We start from the raw sequence: 20,222 nt of genomic DNA, 5'->3' as shown, positions 1-20,222 counted from the left end.
ATTATTATTATTATTATAGTAACATTGAATAGTTCGGTTATAAACATCCCATGGAACACATTCACCAATGTCTTCTTCCACAATTGTTACTTCATTTTGGGAAAGAAACACACAAACAAACAAACAAAAAACCAAAAAACTGCTCTTAGTGACAAATTCTTAGTTAAGGTCTAATTCATTGAATTTCCTATCCAAATCAGGAGATCAGAGGCAGAAAGAAATGACAGAAAGCGTGATTCAAGAATGGAGTAATCTATAAGAAATTCTTTTAACTCCTGTTAACTCTAGAAAGAGTCTACATTAACCATCTGTCTTCTTATAAACAACTGAAGTGCTGGAAGTACTTATAGTCTTTTTCTACAGTGTACCTGATGATTAGTCTGTGTACAATTAAGAATGTAGCATTTGCTATATTTATAGGATCAACATATTTCTTGCATAAATAGTTGAAATATGATAAAATAAAACATTATATCCCTAGCCGTGCATAATTATATCAGCTGAAGATCTGAAACAAATTAAATACAGGTGTGTTACATAACAGATTGATTTTAATCAATCATATAGGCTCAGAGTATTCTTTAGATATTTGGCTTAATTTTATTTTCATTTATTTCCCATTATAAAATTGTTGTTTCAATGCTTAAAACATATGTGGGAGTATAGCTTCAGAATTTTAAATGAGAAAACAATAGTTAAAGAAAATACCAGTAAACTCACTTAAACATAAGCCTCAGCCAGATTTTTACCCAGTTTTACACAAGAATAGCAATATCAGCCTCTGCTCATATCAGTGACCTATACGTGTCTCCTTAAACATTTGAGAAAATAGATAGGATTTGTACAAAGCAAAATCAATACACTATTAGTTCCTTATCCTGACCTACTGTCACACCATCAGGACTGATATACTATAACCATGAAGAGAAGATCTCAGGCTCTGGACTCTATTTCCAAAACAAAATAGCTTTTTTTCCCCAACTTTTCTGAAATCATTAGAGTTGGGTACAACAATCATTTGAACTAGCACACCTATCAGTGCTACAGTGTGCATTATTTTCCTCCCAAGTTAAAAATATATTTCCACCATGACAATGTGTTATTTACTTTTCAAAAGGGAAAATTTGTTATCTGCTTCTCTTTACCTGCTCACCTTTCTTGATGAGTGATTGCCATGACACCCAGTTCTTCTGCCTTCCAGATGAGATCATTTGTAGGTTTACACAGCATTGTGTTGAAGATTCTATTTCTGTTGATATGTGCATGTTACAGGATAAAGCAAGATTTTATTCTCTATGGAATTAATATAGTATGCTCTCCATTCAATCCATAAACTAAAAAATTGTATTCATAAAATTACTTTCTACGGTAATATTCCATAACCTGACTTTAAATGGAATTATGCTACTATAAATTAAATGATAAAATGAATGGTGTGGAAGATGAAGCTTCTGCTAAACTAGGTAACAGCATGTAACAATTAAGAAATCAGTTTTTATGATCTTACTAGTAATAGCATGTTAACACACTTTATGAAAGTTGATTCCATTTTCTGTTGCTCAAAAGAAGCTGAATAAATGTACACAAAAATAAAATTCTGGTGACGGAGACTGTTTTTTGTTGTTGTTGTTGTTGTTGTTTGTTTGTTTGTTATTATTTTTCCCTTAGCTTTTTTCTTTTCCTGTCTTTGTTTTTGTTCTAATCTCAACTGGATTTAAGTTACATGCGGAGTGAGTGTTATGTATTCTTATAAAATGAAGAATGTATCTACACCTAATGCATTCATAAACTGAAACTGGGAAAGACTTAAGAAAGTATGAAGAAAGAGTGTATACAAAGTTGTGCACCAAAGAAAATGTATCAAGACACTTAAATGGCAATATATTTCAAGAGGATACATTTTGGATTTAATCATAGTTTTGGGGTGCTTTCTAACGTAGAGAAAAACACATAATGAATCAATATCTAGAGTCTAATTTCAGACAACTTCATAGGAGGAAGTAGGTGCCTAATGGGTATCTAATACCTTTGGTAGAAGTGGGTGAAATCCATGCATTTTTTGTCTCGATAAAAGTTAGAAATATTTGAGGGAATACATTTCCCTCAGGGAAAAATAAAAATCAGATTTTAAGTTAACTGTCCAATATAAAAACCTACGTAATTAGACCTACATTTGTGTGATAATGAAATATATGAAAACTAAAGCAGTAAACTCTTTTAAAGTTATCTTTCCTTTTTAGAAGGTACTGAAAATATTCCCTAATTCAACTCAGTGTCAATCAATGAGTTCAGTTTTCTTCATAACTACAAAGTTTCATCATAAAGATAGCAACATTCTTTGCCAAGTTAAATCTATCGGTTAAGAGTACAATGTTGATGTAAGATCTTTTGAACTATTCTAAGTTTTGCAAGGAGTCAAAAGAAAATCAATTATTACACTCATTTTCTAATGTGTAGCAGATGCAAAGACCATTAAAATCTTGTCAAAATCACAAGTATTATGCTGCAATTTAATTGCCTGACATTCCATATGCTTATGACATTTTGACTTTTACAGTATAATATGGATGACAAGAGAAAGCAACTGATATATTTTTTTCTAGAATTGAAAGTATAACATCAAAATGTTTTTAACCTTGAAATAAATGAAAGCATTTTATTATTTTAACACTGTTATCTCAAATTATCAGAAGCTGTTTCACTGAAAATATATAAGCATGATGCATAAAACAGATAAAAATGAAAGGAACTGAACCAATCCTACACTTTCAATGTCTTCATAAAAAAAAAAAAAAAAGCTTTAACAGTGGAGCTGATTTTGCTTTGAATTTGAGCAGATAGACTGAGTCACTCATGAAATGAGTTTTTTGTAGAGCTTTGGTAACATTAGACAATGTTCAAAGGCAAGAAACAGAACTTTTTATTTTAATGAAATTGTGGGTATCAAAATTCTTTCCAACCCAAGCCATTCTATGAATCTATGATTATATAAAAGTGGTATACTATTATAAGGAAGTTTTATGCTAACTTCATTTAATTCTACATATTTGAGTGAGGCTTAAATTGATCCTGATCAATAAGCTGTTGTAAGAAGCCATGCTTTTTACATTACTGTCTCAAAGTTTGCTGAAATGGAGACACGCAGGAGATGGACAAGTCCGGGAGCTACGAAAGGGAGATAAGATACTGATCAATGGCCCTTGAGTGGTCTTTTTGTGTTGGCCTATCTCAAGGAAGATGGGCCATCCCTGCAGGGACTAATGGCCTCTTAAGATGGTTCTTTCCTGTTGGCCCATCTCAAGGAAGATTGGGACAAGCTCTGAGGAAGTCACAAGACTGCTTACCCGAGCCATTCCCGAAATTCTCGAAGGCTGGAAAGGAAGGATAAAAAGGACGGACAAACCCTGAATTTTGGGAGGGTTTTCTGACACAGATGCCTCTCTACGCGCAGCGCCTGCATGCTGAAGAAGATGGGCTGCATGCTGAAGAACCTTTTTTGGGCATCTAGGTATCCGATCTCAGATTCCTCCACCGGTGGTCCTACGCTGCCTATTTCTCTTCTGGGATTGCGCTCGAGACTCTGCTCCGAGGGACCTCGCTCCGAGACTCTGCTTCTTAGAGACCACGGTACTCTGACATCTTTTCTGCGATTCATCGATCTGCTGCTTGCCGCCTGCTACTCTGTTGCTGCTCTCCCCTTACGGCTTATTTTGCCACGGACCAACTTAACAACGTGCTACGGACGCTGCTGCATCCAGGAGGTGACTATTCCCCGCTTTAACGTAATTCTTGCTCTTTTCTACCTTTTTTCTATCGCCTACTTTCCCTTCCCCATCCACCCTGATTTTTCTTTCCCTTCCCAATCCCCTCAAGTGTCTATTATTTCCAATAAACTGGTCGGATCAAACTTTGAATGCTCTTCTTCTTAATCTCACCGCGGGCATAACATTATTAAAAGAACCTTTGCCTCACTCCTAATTGCGAGCGAGACTTTTTATGGCGTAGTCGGCAGGATACCTCGTTGAGAGTGTTATCCTTCCAGTTTCTCTAAAACTTTTCTGTCTGTTTCTCCTGGAGTTGCAAGGAGCGATTGTGATAACTTAATTTGACGTGTGCACCTCTCCAGGAAGACCGCTCCATATTCTGCAAACTTTCTTTCGTTAGGTGTATACCTCTCGGGGACCGAGTGAATTAATTTTGTACTGTTTGCTTTTGTTTTACACGTTGTGTGCCTCCCTGGGAAGGACTATTTTTGAACATTGTGGTCTGGTATTCGCAATGTTTAGTACTTGTGACTACCTGTTGGTTTTAAAGTTTTGTCGTGCTGAGGCCTCTTGTGTGGAAGTGGTTGTGCTTCTCCAGAAGGTTTTATTACTTTTGAGAGAACTTAGAAGTTATTTCTAAACTTTTTTTTGGCTTGGAGGTTGACTGTTTTCGTTTGTGGCTTGCCAGAACAGGCCAGGACCGATTGAGGTGTTTACACTTTCTTTGGAAAGGTTGGATTGCAGTCATTTGGTCTTTTGTGTAAAGGAGTGTTTTGAGCAGTTGTTCAGTTTTGTTAAGTGGGTTTGCCTCTCTGAGGAGATAAGGAATCGCCTCCTCTCCTCAGCAGTAGATTTTCTTGCCTGTTAGATTTTTATTTGTTTGTGAGTCAACAATTACATCTGATATGAAGGTGAAATATGTTGTGTTGATATCCTTGAAAAGGCCGCGTCTCGGGCCATCGTCACAGGGATGACGTGGGCACGTGGACAAATTGCATAATTTGCAGGGCTGTTTCTGACCGCATTTGGTTTTACAACATGGACTCGTACTCGAGCCGGGAAGGCAAATCATTTCATTTGTCAGGTACTCGGTGCTGCTTTAAACAGCCGTTGGGGAGAGTTCCCAGACCAGCAGTTTGAGACAGAAACCATTGACTATACATTCGTTTAGAACAGCACGTTAAAGCAACCCAGGAACTCGTGTGAGCTTGCAAAACCAAATTATCTTAGAAGTACAATGAAAGAGAGAGACATAATTCGCGGCTTGTTACAAATGGCCTTTTAGGAAATTTTAACATATAAAGATACGGGTGGACACTGATATTCATGGTTCACCACAAGAAAAAAGTATCCTCAGGAAGAACTAAAAAAGCGAAAGAAAAGTTTGAAACCCCAATAGCCCCTCTGCGCCCTCTTAATAAAAACAGAATATACCTTTGATAATGGAGAGGAACCTGGATCCTCAAATGAATGTTAAAGAAATTCCCTTTTCTGCCACTGAATTAGCAAAACTGAAAAAAGATTTTAGCCGTTCTCCAAAGGAATCAGAAAACAGAATATGTATGGAGAGTCAGCTTAACTGGTGGAGACCAAATAGTTAACCGAAAAGGAGGCTGAGGGTTATTGGGGCCAGGAGTATTTTTGACTACTGGTGATAACCGTGCTCCCTGGTCCCTAACACAGAGGGCTGCTTACTGGGCTGGTGGTCTCAACCCTTTAGAAAGGGGAGACCCTCTTGCCATTAATGGGACAGTTGACCAATTGGTTGAAAGTGTCCAAAAGGCCGCTTGTCTCCAAATGATGTATGATAGAAAGCTGCACCCACATTTATGATCACCTATGCTGATGCCTGTTTGATCCCGAACGGATGACTCCTTTAATCAGGGGGCTTCCAGAATCGCTGAAACCTATAGGCATACAACTGCAGGGAAAAATACAAGCTATGCCTCAGGGAGAAAGAACTCGGCCAGCATTAGAAAGAACTGGCACCTCAGGCCATTTGCAATCAGGGTATAAGGTATGGACATGGGGAGAGGTTGCCCAAGAATTGATTAATTATGGTAGGAAGTATGGACCGGTGGCTTCATCCACCAGCAGAATTGAGCCAAGGGGAGTAAGGCTCGCAGCAACCACCCTTGCTCTCAGGCCACCTAGCCCAAAATTTAATAGAATAGAAAAGGCTCTAGCCTCAGAAAGAACTGGTAGGCGAAACATTGATCATAAACGTCATGGACTATGGACTTTGGGCTGGAAAAAGGGTATTCCTCGAGAAATAATGAATGGACTAGCAACAGACAGGCTTGAGAGGCTGGTGACTGGTTGGCCAGCTAAACCTGAAAATCTGGTTCCTAGTGCTCCCCCCTGCAGTAACAAAGAATTACCTGAGCAGTCGGGAAACTGATTCCTTCACCCTCTTCAAGTGAGCGGGGGGGTGAAGGATGGATGTTTGTTAGGAGGCTCACGACTAAAAGGAGAAGATAATTGTATTAACAAAGCCCCAAAGGGCGAGTTGTCTTGTTTTCTTTTACAGAAGATCCCCGCAGGACCTTCACGGAACAGAATGGCTTGTAGCTGATTTTAACCATTTGTGTTTTGTGACAGAAAAATTGAAGATGTGATCATGCTAGAATACTGATATACCTCTTTATTTCATATTTTGGTTGCAATAGTATTATGTTTTGTTTGCTGTACTTATGAGTTGTGATTGGTATCAGTCTTTGGATCTGTTTAAACTTCACAATTGGGTTCCAAGTTTTTTTTTTTTTTCAGGTTATCCTGGCTTTCTTGTACTCTTTGCACAGTGATAATCATTTCTTTTGACCCCTTCTTTCACCTCTTTTGGTCAAACTTGATGGTGATTTGCATGTAACTCCATGGTGTTTCCAAATTCCTAATGAATTGGGAAATGAGCAATGGGACCTATAATATATCTGTTAGATGTGGTCACTAAAGTGAAATTTATCATAAAACACTTTGCACTGATGCTTTCCAGTGTCTCATCAGTACAGGAGTTCCATTCAAAACACTGTTGTTGGAAAGTGTCTTCGTTTTTGATAAGAAATGTGTATGTTTCTGGGATTACTCCCTACGATTTAAATTCTGGGGTATCCTACACTATGTTGTGACTATAACAGTTCTTAGACTTGCCAGACTAGTATATATCTCTCAGCAATTGAACTGTTTTGGAAATGCTCAAGTGGAAAGTTCTCCTGACACAAATATCCCTATTGTTTTACTTGTTTATTTTTTACTATTGGTCATTGTTAAATGTATGGTTGTTTTCAATGTATGGTTGTTTTTTCTCAATTTCTATCTTTTATTCATTATGTAATATTTGTGTCAACCCCTCCTGAAGAATCACTGGGAGATGCCTGTGTCAAATTAAATGATTCCACCTGTTGTCTAAAGATTTATAATGGTAAAGTTAAACTAATTGCTGATGGTATACGTGTTCCTGTCCAAACTTGGAAAAGTCCAGACCTTGACCTTTTTTCCTGGCTTCCAGGTGGACTGTGTGTAAAATGCATCTTATTTTATCTATTGTGTTGTCTCAACTTTCATGTTTGTTCTGTGTGTGATACCATGTTTCATTGAACTTATCCAATGTGTTGTATTGTCCATGTATTTTGTAACATCCTCAAGTGATCAAGAAATCCTTTGTAATGATTGCATGAAACATATTGATTCCCCATCCCTCTCCTTTTTTCCTCATGCTTGCTATCTTTTTCTCGCCATCCTGGATCACCAGTGGCCTATTTTTTAAGCAAACTTTGAGTCACGGGGTGGTGTAAGAAGCCATGCTTTTTTACATACTGTCTCAAAGTTTGCGTGAAATGGAGACACGCAGGAGATGGACAAGTCCGGGAGCTACGAAAGGGAGATAAGATACTGATCAATGGCCCTTGAGTGGTCTTTTTGTGTTGGCCTATCTCAAGGAAGATGCCATCCCTGAGGACTAATGGCCCTTAAGTGGTCTTTCCTGTTGGCCCATCTCAAGGAAGATTGACAGCTCTGAGGAAGTCACAAGACTCTTACCCGAGCCATCCCGAAATGTCCTCGAAGCGTCGGAAAGAAGGATAAAAAGGGCACGGACAAACCCCGAATTTTGGGAGAGGTTTTCTGACACCAGATGCCTCTCTACGCGAGCGCCTGCATGCTGAAGAAGATGGCTGCATGCTGAAGAACCTTTTTGGGCATCTAGGTATCCGATCTCAGATTCCTCCACCGTTGTCCTACTGCTGCCTATTATCTCTTCTGGGATTGCCGCTCGAGACTCTGCTCCGAGGGACCTCGCTGCCCGAGACTCTGCTTCTAGAGACCACGGTACTCTGACCATCTTTTCTGCGATTCATCGATCTGCTGCGGCAGCCTGCTACTCTGTTGCTGCTCTCCCCTACGCTTATTTTGCCCCGGACCAACGTTAACAACGTGCTACAGGACGCTGCTGCATCCAGGAGGTGACTATTCCCCGCTTTAACGTAATTCTTGCTCTTTTCTACCTTTTTCTATCGCCTACTTTCCCTTCCCCATCACCCTGATTTTCTCTTCCCCATCCCAAAAAGAGAGAGAACCAGTAGAATGCCTCTTTACAAGACAGAACCAGAATATTAACAGAGAAAAATGTTTTGTTTCATCCACAAGTCAATACTGGCACAACAGTAGACGGGTATATACCATCTGTATTGGGCCAGAAATTTGAAAAATGGTTCTAAACAGTATTCTAGTATAAATATGGTTATCAGCTACAAGAAAGAAAGACAAACATTAATCAGTATAAAGGAAAACCCACGTGTTTTAAAATGAATTTTAATAGGTTTTTAGATTGGTAATAGAGCTATGATCACTGCAGTAATGTAAAATTTGCTTTTCAAACACCCAGGAGCTATGTTTCCATGTACTTACTGCAAGCCATATCTTACTGTATAAGGGATAGAATGATTTGGGAGGGGAAAAAAATAAAAATAAAAATTAAAAAAAAAAAATTAAAAAAAAGATAGATACAAATCCATGGGACTGGATGGGCTCCACCCTGGGGTGCTGTGGGAGCTGGAAGAGTTGATTGCCAAGCCACTCTGCAATCTAGCAGCATTCCTGGTTATTTGGAGATGTCCCAGCGGCTTGGAGGCTTGCCAGTGTGACTCCCATCCACAAGACTGTCTGTAAGGAGAATCAAGGGAACTGCAGACCTGTCAGCCTTTCCTCAGTACCAGGGAAAGTTATGGAACAAATCATCCTGGGTGAGGTCACACAGCATGTGTGTGACATTCAGGGGATAAGGCTAAGCTAGCACAGGATCATGAAAGGCAGATCATTTTTGACCAACCTCATCTCCTTCTACGATTGGGTGACCAGACTGGTAGATGAGAGAAAGGTTGTTGATGCAGTCTACCTAGACTTCATCAACAGCCTTTGTTGCTGTCTCTCATGGTATTCTCCTGGGGAAACTGGCTTCCTGTGACCTAGACCGGTATACCTTCTACAGGAGCAGCTAGGAGATATGGTTTAGTGGCTTGTGGCAGCAATGGTAATGGGAGGATGATTGGACTGGATGGTCTTGTAGATCCTTACCAACCTCGTGATTCTATGATTCTTTGATTCTACTAATGACAGAGGAACAACACTAACTGTAGAGCAGGACTGGATACCTTTCTTTTTTTTCCCATCAACATGAAAGTCTTTTGATGCAATTAGACAGAAGAAGTTCAGAAAAATTTCACCTTAAAGATTACATTACTGAATCTACCTGCTCCCATATAAATACACTGATGTGGATATAGATAGTTACCATGCAGTCTGTGAAACAGTCCAAGAAATTTCTGTAGCGTTCTTTTATCATAGATTATTTGTAGAATCGAATGCAGTATATCATAAAAGAATGATATAATAAAGAATTATTTTGATTGCAAATGTATTTCTCTACTTCTCTTTCAGGCTGCTGCTGCTTAAACATTATTTTGATTACTAAGTCACAAATGCCATATGACTATAAATTGTTTGTATTCTGCATTAGTTTATATGGACACAAGTAGCGCTGAACCAAAAATAAGATTTGTAACTAAAAGTTTTGGTAACTAGATTCCGGAAGGAGTCTAATGCCTCAGTCAACTGATTTTTTGTCTATTAGACTCAGTATTGTACTCCTAGATTACAGAGCTTCCTGAAGAAGAAGAACTACCATGGAAATGGTTAAAAGTTTCTTGAAGTGAAGTAGCCTTTTTTAATTACAAAAGCTAACCAAGCTAAATCCCTTGCTACAGCTTAGAAATGATCTTTAAAACATTATTGACAAAAACAGTCATTGCACAGAAAGAATTTGTTCTAAGTTAAAAACTTAATTTTTATGAATGAAACCCCTGAGATTCACATATAAAGAGTGTATTTATCTGTCCTTTCACCACCAACAACAGTGCAGTTAACACAGGAACACTTAAGATAGGAAATGCTTTCTTTGAGCTTTTATTTCATCATCTGGATGATGATGACAGTTAAAGGAAAATAAAAAAAAATTTAAAAAATAAAAAAGAGAGAAAACAATAGAAAGCTATTCAGTGATCTTGAATTCACTTATTAACATAAAAATAAGAACAGTGTTTCAAAAATAGGCATTTTTCAATCAAATATCTCTTGGTGGTGGTTGTTCAGATACTACAGTATTAAAAAACAAAAACAAAAAAAAAAAACATTTAATAAATTCAATTGCACAGTACCTTCATGTTTTTAATCACAGAACCACAGAACTATAAGGTTTGGAAGGGACCTCAACAGATCATCAAGTCCAACCCTCCTGCTAAAGCAGATACGTGGCAGCAGGTCACGCAGTTAGGTTTCCAGACAGGTATTGAGTGTCTCCATAGAAGGAGACTCCACAAACTCTCTGGGCAGCCTGTTCCAGTTCTCCATCACCTTACTGTAAAGAAGTTCTTCTGCATGTTTTCGCAGAACTTCCTATGTTCAAGTTTTAATCACAGCAGTACCAAATATAAGTTGATACATACAAATAAGTATGTAAGATAAATAAGTATTACCTGATATCACCTTTGTCTCCCTTGTGATTACAGACAGGTCTCTACTAAAGCTTCAAATTACATTAGAAACTTTATGTTTGTGAGCTAAATAATAAGAATCGAAATACTGAAGAAATTTCACTACTTTAAAATATTGAAATTTGTTATGACAAAATGAAAAAGATTTTCAGTAATTTCAATATATTTTTTGTTTGCATTAATGTAAACTGGTTCCTATATTTAGGACACTTGGAAATCTTATACCTTCAATATGTGCAAAGAAAACATATAACTAGGGCATGATTTCAGAGTGTGCTTCACTTCTGTCAAAAGTTCTCTGCTTATAATTAACAAGATATAAGGATGCCATGCTAGTATGCAGTGTTTGTTACATGAATTTTAGCAAATACTTTATTGAATTGAATATTTTATGAGTAATAAATTTGTTATAAAAATGAATATAACAAAACATTATCTGATTATATCAAATGACTTGAAGTAAATTCTATAATTCTGTTTAATACTGATTATAACTATTATACTGTTTTTATTTATTTAACACTGTTAGAACTATTATAAAATAGTTACTGGCATGAATTCATTATATGGGAGAGTTTAAATAAGTTATGATCTTCCAAATCTCATTTTTTCATAATGCAGTATTTTGTTTTGTTTTGTTTTCCTGATCTAAGCTTTTTATTGTAAGAATAGAAATTAAATTGTTAAAAAAAAATAAAATAAAAAAATCTAGCAGTAACAGTAAAAAGACTTCAGAACAAAAAATAGAAAAAAACAACAACAACAACAAAAAAAACCCTACGCCACTCAACACGTCACTATATCTTTACCTGTTCCTGTAAAGATGTTAATGTATTATCTCACTTCCTTGAGGTCATCAACTTTACAATGCTAATTTATTAATGCACTGATCTTTGTTTATTTAGCACTGCCAAGTGCTAAAATAAACATGGATATTAAAAATTGTTGAGAACTTCAAAAGCAATATTCTACATGTTGGCAGTAAAATTTTTCAGACACATTTGAAACTTTGTATGTTTTTCTTCTGAGTGCTTTAGATAAATGCAAGTATAACTGACAATAAATGACAGGTCTATTTATCAATGAAGTAGTAGCAGAAAATGCATTCCATGTACTAAACCTTTCTAACAGGTCCCTAGATTATTCACAAGAAGTGGTTGTTTATTTCTCTGTCACTTCTAATAAACTGAAAGCATTGCATTTATTTTGTCTATTGTCTCCTTTAATCTCATTTCATCTAATTTTAAGACCTTGAATTATGTTATTTCAGTTCCAAAAATGAACAGACTTCAATTGCCACCATTATTTTCAGAAGGGAAATAATGGTGGTTACCTTCTTTGTAACAGCTTTTTGAATTCTTAAGGTTAGTGTATTGTATCAATAATATATGTGAGAATATTGCATTTATAAGGTAAAACAATGTTAACTAATAACCCCAAATAATCTTTGTCTACTATTACCACCTCAATTCTGTTATATATACTGATCTGTTGAAAACACACTGAATAATTGTAATTGTATTTATTCTGTAATTATTAAAATTCTTTTGCAGATTATCAGAAACTATTATAACTTCAGTTCTTCTTTTACAGCAGTACAGTTTTCTGGAAACAATGGCAAAATGATTTGAAAAAGCACCTTGAATTTGGTGTTTCTTTGGTAAGTTTGGTGGGGTAGCCTGATCAGTATTACAAATACACAAAGTACGAAATGCTTTCTTCAAGAACTGCTTCAACAGTAAAGCTATTTCTTAAACTTTTTCTTTGTATGGACATATACGTGAAACAATTACATGATTTTGTGTTATAGTCTGTCTGTAGATGAGAGGCAGGTCCTGCTTTACCTCCTTCTGTGATGGAGGAGTTTTAACTTAAACTGAGACAGAGGAGGTGTAGGTTAAATATTAGGAGGAAGTTTTTCACGGCGGGTGGTGACAAAAAGGAACAGGTTTTCCAAGGAAGTTGTGGATGCCCCATCTCTGGAGACATTCAAAGCCAGGCTGGATGTGGCTCTGGGCAGCCTAGTCTATTGGTTGGAGGCCCTGTCCTTGGCAGGTGGGTTGAAACTAAATAATCATTGTGGTCCTTTTCAACCCAGGCCATTCTATGGAGTGACCCATCTGGATGAGGGAAAAGCTGTTGATGTAGTCTAGATAGACTTCAGCAAAGCCTTCAACACTGTCGAAATTGGCCACCCAGAGAATGGTGGTGAATGGAGTTAAATCCTGCCAACAATAAACTAAGAGTGGTGTTCCCCAGGGGTTGTTACTGGGGCCTGTTCTGTTAAACATCTTTGTTGATGACGAGGGCGTTGAATACACCCTCAGTAAGACAGCAGATATCAAGTTGGGAGGACATGTCAACCTGCCTGGTAGTGTGAAGAACCCTACAGAGATCTGAACAGACTGGATAGTTGTGCTGAGACCAATGGGATAAAGTTCAACAAGACCAAGTGCTAGGTCCTGCACTTAAGCCACAGCAACCATAGGCAATACTACAAGCTTGCAGAAGAGTGACTCAAATACTCTGTAGGAGAAACAGATGTTGGGGTGTTGATCAGCACTTGATTGAACATGAGCCAGCAGTGAGGGCAGATGGACAAGAAGGGCAGTGACATCCTGGCTTATGTCAGACATAGTGCTGCCAGCAGGAGTGGGGAGGTGACTATCCTTCTGTACTCAGTCCTGGTGAGGATGCACCTCAAGTACTGTGTTCGGTTTTGGGTCCGTCACTACAAGAAAGACACTGAGGCCCTGGAGTGTGTCCAGAAAAGGGCACTGAAGTGGGGGGGGGTCTGTAGCCCAAGTCTTATGAGGAGTGACTGAGGGAGCTGGGCTTGTTCAGTCTGGAGAAGAAGAGGCCTGGGGGGAGTTTATTACTCTCTATAACTACCTGAAGGGAGGTTGTGGTGAGGTGGGAGTTAGCTTCTTCTCCCATGTAACTAGCAATAGGACTAGAGGGAATGGCCTCAAGTTGTGCAAGGAGAGATTCAGGTTGGATGTTTAGAAATACTTCTCAGAAAGAGTGGTCAGGCACTGGAACAGACTGCCTGTGAAGGCAGTAGAGTTGATGTCCCTGCAGGTGTTCAAGAAATGCTTAGATGTACTGAGGACCATGATTTAATGGGAAATATTGGTGGTAAGTGAATGGTTATATATTGATTATCATTATCAATAGATAGTGATTCTTCACAGTGAAATCACACAGTGCTGCATGTAACATACTGATGTTACATGTCATTTCTACCCATTCGGAAGTTTGATCTATGTGAAAATGAACCCCAACATCATGAAAGAAAAACAATTAGTCAATTGTTTTTGACAATCAAAATCTCTGGAAATGTAAATAACAGAAGAGATCCTCTCTGTGTTTGTTAACATTTAGCAACATGCCTGAAAGTCTAAGTATTTGTGCTACGAAGATGCTAAGTACTTTATACTAAGAACTCATAAGTTTGAAAAATAAAATCTATAGATGACTACAGACCATGGTAGTCCAGTGTGAACCAGAAGTAAAAAAAAAAAAATGTAGTACAAAGCTATTTTTTCCCCTAAATGAGTAGTCATTAGAGTTCTTTTCCATTTCTATTTTTACGCAAATTGAATGCTTTTTAATTAACAGACATTATGAATACAGTATATTTAGCAGACATAGCTTCTAGAGAATCAATTTGTCTCATATTTAAAGTAAATTCTACTTTCTGAGATAAAAATAGACTTATTCTGTTATATACAGCAATTTTTCTTGAGAGCTTCTGGATCTTTAGTCCTTGAAACAAGAATATCCTCAATGTAATAGAAGACACCATTAAAATTCCTGCTCAAATCAAGCTCATTCCAGGTAGTTTAAAACAGAGTGTGGAGGCCACTTCTTGGATAAAAGATCATTAAACATTTCTTCTCTTATTAGAGTCTATGGACATTGCGCTAACAGTAAGTGTTGTTTTTCTTCCCGTTGTCCTGAATTCTTAAGAGACTGTGCTCAAACTGTAAACTTTCCATTTTACAATGTCCAAAGTACTTTAATGATCCTTTCTTATGTAGGCAGGTCACCACTTCCAGGAAAATTAATGCTGGTTATTTTCATCTCAATAGTGACTTGAAACTTCCAGTTATTAACAAAAGTGCAAGCATACTATACAAAATGCAAACAAAAGATAGGTCTTGATACAAAGATCTCGTGAGTGGGTGGTCATTTGAACAAAGACCTAATTTGACCAGCCCTAATTTCAACTTAATGATTACTCATTTAAAAGGAGGGCAAGAACAATTTGACAGAAGTTTTTTGACTCTGTGTCAGTTAATGACAGTAAGGAAAGAGGCAGTGTATAGATTAAGACACTCTGTAGCTGGTGAAAATAATGATGACTTGGTAAGTTACCTCTCCTGCCTTCCTACGAGGCAGATGCTTTTTGAAGAACTACCTATAATTCCAACTTCATAATATCAAGAATCATAATTTAAATTTCACTGCAAACTCTGATACAAATAAATCAGAACCATATGATCTTTAATCTAAGATTGTACCTGGAGTGGTGAGTGGATCACTCTCTGGACTGAGGTAAATGATGATCAGTATGACCCTCAGGGTACTGGAACCAATGCTCCTTACTATCTTCATCAGTGTCATAGATAGAGGATTGCAGTGCACCCTCAGGAAGTTTGCAGATGACACCAAGCTGCATGGTGAGGCTAATACTACTGAGGGACAGAATGTCATCTAGAGAGATGAGGCACACTTGAGCAGTGAGTCCAGGAGAGCCATATGATATTCAACAAATCCTAGTGCAAGGTCTTGCACCTGGGTCTTGGCAACCCTCCTCTACCAATACAAGATGAGGGACAAAAGGATTGAGCACAGACCCGCAGAAAAGAACTTGAGGGTCCTGGTGGATGGCAATCTGGACACGAGCCAGAAATGTGCCACAGCAGCCCTGCAACCCAGGTGGGTTGCATCTAAACAACCATGGTCAGCAGGTTGAGGGAAGTGATTCTGCCCCTTTGTTCCATGTTGGTGAGACTTCCTATAGAACTGCAACCAGATGTGGTGTCCTCCTGCATAGACCACTTGAAGCATGTACAGAGGAGGGAAACAAAAATTATGTAAGGGGTGGAAAGTTCCCCCTACAAGGACAGGCTGGGAGAGATGGGGCTGTTCAGCCTGTAGAAAACAAGGCTCCAGGAAGACCTGATATTAACTTCTTAGTATTGAAAGGGGGCCTATAAGAAAGGGCAAACTCTTTAGCAGGATCTATTGTGACATGACAAGGGGAAATGGCTTCATACTAAAGGAGGGCAGGTTTAGATTGGATATAAGAAAATGACATGGGTAGTGAAGCACTGGAACAGTTTGCCCAGACAAGATAAGAGGATGAACCGTCCCTGAAGACATTAAAGGTCAGGCTGGATGGGGCTGTGAGCAACATAATCTATCAATAGATTTTCCTGTTCCTTGCAGGGGAAATGGACTGGATGACCTTTAAGAGTACCTTCCAACTAAAAAAAAAAAGTCTGTGATTTATTTATTTATTTTAATTCTTAAAATTGATTCTAAAAAAATCGATGTGATTTATGCAAAAACTTTTACAAAAAAATGATTCATATTGATCAATCTATAATTTGTGCACTAACTATACTTAGTATTTTTAAATGTTACTACTTACGCAAATAATAATTGAATTCTCATACTTTCACAATTTTTTCTAATTTCCAGAATGATGCCAATAACCATACTGTCTAATTACTGTAATCAATCACTGTCATAAAAACTATTGTAATTCAAAGTATCTCATATGCATACCTCATTCTGTATTTAAGGAAATTACCTTTCCTTTGTAGCTGTGGTACCTTTGAGCTCAGACTCTGAGATCCAAGACAAAATTTTCACTTCATGTGAGACAGAATCTTTTTCTACATGGCAGAAAGAACATCTGAACATGTTGCAGAGAGGAAATTTCTACACCACATCTCTCCAGCTGAGCTTGCCTCATAAATTTCACAGATTCTTAAAAATTCCATAATAGGAAAGTTCGTCAAGCTTTTGCAAATATTCAATATATGTTCCATATCAGTCCATAGTATTTTTGAGTTTGAATTCAAGGCACAAGAAGTAGACAAGAAGGTAAGAATGTTAAGAGTGCAATGGTGTATGAGCCTGAATGAAGCAAATATTGAAATGATGGCATCTACAGCAATTGTATATCAAAATCTATGCCACCTACTTTGATATTATTTACTAGGGGTGCTCCAAAAGTAATGCCTCTTACTTTATTATGTTGGCTCATGACATCAGAGTCTGACAGTGGTGGTATGACAGTAGAGCCTGAACTTAATATTTTCCTACTGTGTGACAGATGACAGCAGAGGGGCAGCCTGACAAAATGTCGTCTGACATGAAAGTGCATAGGAAGCACAGGTGTGGAAATGAATTCCTCCATGTGAAAAAAAAAAATAAAATATATATATATATATATAAATATAAAAATATCACCCTTTAATACATTTGCACAGTGAGGAGGTAGGTGGTATCTCTTAGCGAGAAAGCTACCTTAGGAGCTGTGAAGTGGTGGGTTATTTACACTTGTGTAGATTTCTGTGAGGATGGTATGCTCATCGCAGCTGATGGTGGTGTCTAATTAGAAAAATAGAGCAAATTTTCTCTATGAAGCACTGTTATCTGTTGTTATATGTTGTAGTTTCTATGGAAATACGTGGAAGGCATTATCATTCAGAGCAACATATGTAATGAACCCGTCTATGACAAAGGAGTTGTGCAAATCATTGTCACCCTCTAGGGTTACTGACTGTTTTACTTATTTATTTATTTTCGTACTTTTAAATATAGTGAGATAACAACATCTTTACTGGTTAGCTAATTAAAAGTCATTAACATCCAGGTGAAATGCCCGTTCTTGTAGAATATCTAATACACAAATGCATATTCTGTACATAAACTGATTCATGCAAAACTTTTCTAAAGCAAGTTTTATACTGCAATTTCTATACAATCAAAAAGCAAATTTATATATAAAACAAAAATATAAAAAACTTCACTGAATTTTACAAAAAAAAAAAAATCTTGTGGCATTGCAGAAAATAGACTTAGAATGTGTCTTAAAGCACAAGAAGCCTTCTGCCTCTTGGATAGTTTAATAGTGAAAGCTATCATGAGATAAATTTTATTTCTAATAAATATTTGAGATCACCCTCTCAAATATATACGTAGTGACTGTAGCATATGTGGCTTCTTTAATTTCTTGTGTGATGACATTCCTGTCCAACAGTGGCTTTGGAAAATTTTTGCCCTTTTTCCAGCATTGTAATGTGACATATCAGGTGTCATAATGTTTTTCACTGGAATAACGAGTCAAAACCAAATGAAAGTTATACATGGACCTATATCACAGTCTAAATGAAGTAAATGAGATGTAGCATGATAATAAATCAGGTTGTTTATTAACATATATGCATATATATTTTTGCTTCTATTTTGAGCAGAAAATTCCCATGCAATGTTTTCTATGGCTGAAGCACACCAATTTAAACTCAGAAGGTGCACTGTGCATTTAAGAAGAAAAATTCCCTCTTGATATTACTGATAATGATAATGATAGTCCTGCAAAGACTTAATATTACATTTAAATGAAGAAAGAATATGAACTAGTTTTACTTGAGAAATTGTTCAGTTAATGACATACGGATGTTCTAGTAACTTCAGTTGATTTCATTAGCTACCTTGCAAAATGTCTTCCATATAACATTTTAAAATATTCAGTAAAGTAATCTTAGCCAAGAAGAAATTAAGAAAATATAGAAAGTATTTATAAATGAATCTTTGGAAGAATATTTTCTTATTTAAATACCATTTAAAATATTTTAGTGAAAAGAATAAAAAATGTTAAAACTTACAATAGTTCAACCAGAATCATGTGGAGCACTGTGTGTAAAAGTGAATGCCAATTAAAGCTGTGATAGTAACTTTGAAATGTTTCATGCAGCCAAAACAATCCTAATATGATGTATGAAGTGATGGGACATAAATTATCTGTTCTCAGAGAAAAAAAAAAAAAAAAAAGTTGAATCATTTTACATAGTTCTTTAACAGTAGTATGTTGTTGTTCATTGAGGTCTACAGGGTCAAAATAATAGTTAGAAAATATTAGAAAAGCACATAAGAAAAAAAGTAGAAATCTTCATTTTGTTACAGTTTAAATACCTAACATGGTTCAGTTGCAATGGATGTACCAATTCTCTTCTACACTTTCTCAAGTGTAAGGTGAAGGAGAAATGGTTTCAAGCTCAAAGAGGGTAGATTTAGGTTGGACAGGAAAAAAACTTTTATAGTTGAGGGTGGTGAGGCACTGGAACAGGTTGCCTAGAAATGTGGTGGATGCCCCATACCTGGGCTTTTAAGGTGAGGCTGGATCAGGTCCTTGGCAACCTGATCTAGCTGTGGTGTCCCTGCTCATTGTAGAGGAGTTAAGGAGTTAGACTAGGTGGCCTTCAGAGGTCCCTTCCAACACTAAGGATTCTTTGATTCTCTGATTCTAAGTTGAACCATAAGGGCTAGCTTAGAAATGTTCAAAAATGTAAAAAGGCTCCCATAATGCAGATTGACAAAACTGAGCAGGACTGTTAGAGACAGGGAAAAGTAACTGGCAATATACTATTATCAATAATTACTGATATTTCACTAAAATTTAAAAAATAAAAACAAAAATACAATGGCTGTAAATAAAGAATTTATAATATTTTACTTTCATAAAAAATAAATTCACAAGTTGGATTTAAAGAAGTACATAATTAAAGGTCACGATCTACCTGGAGAAAGCTAATGCATACTGACAGTCATAAAAATCTGATGTGGCACAGGTAGTTCCACTTAAAAGCTGGAAAACAGAACCAGAAATCCAAGCCATCTTATTAAAACCTGTCTAGAAGTGAAGATGTTTGACATTACGCCAGTCTTGCTGTTTGGGAGCTAAAACATTGACAGCATCCCCATCATTACAAAGATCAAAAATGTTAAGAGGAAGACGTGAGATAATAGTTTAGACTCTCTCAACAACACACATACTCCCAGGTGCAAGAGCCTACTAAGCTACAAGGAATGCAATAGAGTCTTTCCTAAGTTCAGGAAACATTGCAAGCCACAAAAGATCAGATAATTGTAATCTTAGGACTCCTTAGATGCAAAAACAGTGAGGTTTACAAAGTAAGCTGTCAACTTTACAATATGGATTTTAAAAAAACCTTCCGGCTCCCAGAAACTGCTGGTCAACCTTTTATTTGGCCACACTGGCAATGTGTGTAGAATTATAGAATTATTTGATCCATATCATCCTTTTGCCTTTCTTCTCTGACTTCCTACACCAGGAAGCTCTGCTAGCTATGCTCCTTTTTCCTGTCCTTGACTA

General features: G+C 37.1%; 1 protein-coding gene and 1 pseudogene across 1 annotated transcript in view; one reads left to right on the top strand and one right to left on the bottom strand.

Annotated features, from left to right (window-relative positions):
- The window catches only part of EYS (eyes shut homolog), a 771,550-nt gene that overhangs the window by 739,034 nt on the left and 12,294 nt on the right, over positions 1–20,222 (bottom strand). The window lies entirely within an intron of this gene.
- On the top strand, positions 3,471–6,165 carry LOC107312071 (annotated as a pseudogene).

Source organism: Coturnix japonica, chromosome 3 (assembly GCF_001577835.2).
Source record: "Coturnix japonica isolate 7356 chromosome 3, Coturnix japonica 2.1, whole genome shotgun sequence".
In the NCBI taxonomy this organism is placed as follows: domain Eukaryota; kingdom Metazoa; phylum Chordata; class Aves; order Galliformes; family Phasianidae; genus Coturnix; species Coturnix japonica.
The sequence above is the reverse complement of the archived record's forward strand: the minus strand, read 5'-3'. Positions and strand labels throughout refer to the sequence as shown.